Below are 2132 nucleotides of genomic sequence, written 5' to 3'. Positions count from 1 at the left end.
TATATATATATATCTATATATATATACATATATATGATACAATCCATACACTTGCATGAGACCCCTAAACTTAGAATTAGGGTGTATCAAGTTTTTTGCATCGTTGTCGCGGAGTGACTATGTAGTTAACTTAGATAAAATTTAATTGAACTTTTAGACAGTGACTTGGAAATTTTTATTGTTAGTTTTTGTGTGTAATTGCTTGTTTTTTTGAAAAAGAAAATATAAATTCTAAAAATATTTTTGTGTTTGTGTGAAACCTACTAGTTGAGTCGTTAGTTAGTGAATGTATAGCTCAGGATCTAAAAAAGTTGAACCCTATGACTCAGAACTAGGGAGAACTTTTAAGAGGATTAAAAATTAGGAAAGTCTTCATGAACTTGTAGAAGAAATGGTGAACAATCAACAAATGAATTTAAATACCCAGGATTCGATTAATGATCATCATAACATGCATAGAGCATTAATGGATTACACTAATCTTACAACAGATGAACTTCACTTAAGTATTCAAACCCATACCATTAAGGCTAACACAATTGAACTTAAGCTTCTTATCATCCAAATGGTGCAGAACAACCAATTTTAGGGAACCCCGTTTGAGGATACAAATTTACAGTTAGCAAGTTTCTTAGAACTTTGCACTACATTTCACTATAATTGCATGTCAGGTGATGTTATGAGGTTTAGGCTTTTTATCTTTTCCTTAATGGATAAAATCAAAATATGTTTGAACTCATTAACACGTAGATCAATTAGGACATGGAATGAATTAGCCTAATAATTCCTTATTAAGTATTTTTTGCCTTAAAAAATAACTATACTATGGAATGATATTAGTTTATTTTGCCAACACGAAGGTGATTCAATATACGAGGCTTGAGAACGATTTAAGGATCTTTTTAGGAAATGCCCACATCATGCACTACCCAATTGGCTGATTATTCTGACTTTTTATATTGGTTTAATAGGTTCCCTTAGATATATTATTTATATTTTCGCTGGTGGATCACTCATGTCAAAGCCATTTGATGATACTTATTCTATAACTCAGTAGATGGCCACTAAAAAATTTCCAATGGCCTTTTGAGAGATTAAACCCTAGGAATGTAGCTAATGTACATGACACAGATAAGCTTTTGATTTTAAAATCTCAAGTAGCAGCAATATCTAGGAAGCTAGACCAATTTGTAATGAATTAGCCTCAAGTAACTCCAATAACTGAGGAAAATTCGTTTGGATAATTGGTTGATGCTAATAATTCATCCTTTGAGACCTTAAATGAAATTAAAAATGGACCAAACAACCCTTATTCCAATTTTTACAACACAGGTTGGTTCTCCCAACTTTCATTGGAACAACAACTCTGGTGGGGGAAACCAACAATTAGAAAATAACCAAGAAAATTTTGTAGGAAATTAGAAGAACCAGGGTAGTACCAACTACAAACATTCTTTTCCTCCAGGATTTAACTCTAAAACCACAATTTAAGGAAAATAAGCAGTCGTGGAAGGAAGTTGTATTGTAGGTGGGGAGTCAACTACAAAGTTAAAGTGCAGCAATTTGGAACATAGAATTCTAGTTGGGACTGGTTGCTAACTCACTTAGCAATCAACCCCAAAGAATTCTTCCTAGCAACACTGAGACTAATCCTAAGGACAAGAATAATGCACATGTTAAGGTTGATAAGTTAAAATGTGGAAGAGAATTTGAGGATGTAGTTTGGAAAGATGTTCAAATTGAAAATGAGACTGTAGAACCTAAAAAACCTATGTAAGATATTCATGAAGACTTAGAAAAAATAGTCTCACTAACTAAGATTAATTTGGAAAAAACACCACCTTCATTTCCTCAATAAAAATAGAAACTAAATTAGGATCAACAATTTTCAAGATTTTTGAAAGTCTTTAAGAAGCAAACTATGAATATTCTCTTACTGAGGCTTTGGAGCAAATTCCCTATTATGTAAAGTTCTTGAAAGGCATTCTTAATAAGAAGAGAAAGTTTTAAGATTATGAGACAATTGCACTCAGTGAAGGGTGCAATGATATCATTCAGAAGAAGCTTTCTTAGAAGCTTAAGGATCCTGAGAGCTTTACTATCTTTTGTGCAATTGTAGATAGATTTTATGG

This window comes from Phalaenopsis equestris, unplaced genomic scaffold (genome assembly GCF_001263595.1).
Source record: "Phalaenopsis equestris unplaced genomic scaffold, ASM126359v1 Scaffold198186, whole genome shotgun sequence".
Lineage (NCBI taxonomy): Eukaryota > Viridiplantae > Streptophyta > Magnoliopsida > Asparagales > Orchidaceae > Phalaenopsis > Phalaenopsis equestris.
This window is presented reverse-complemented; position numbering follows the sequence as displayed.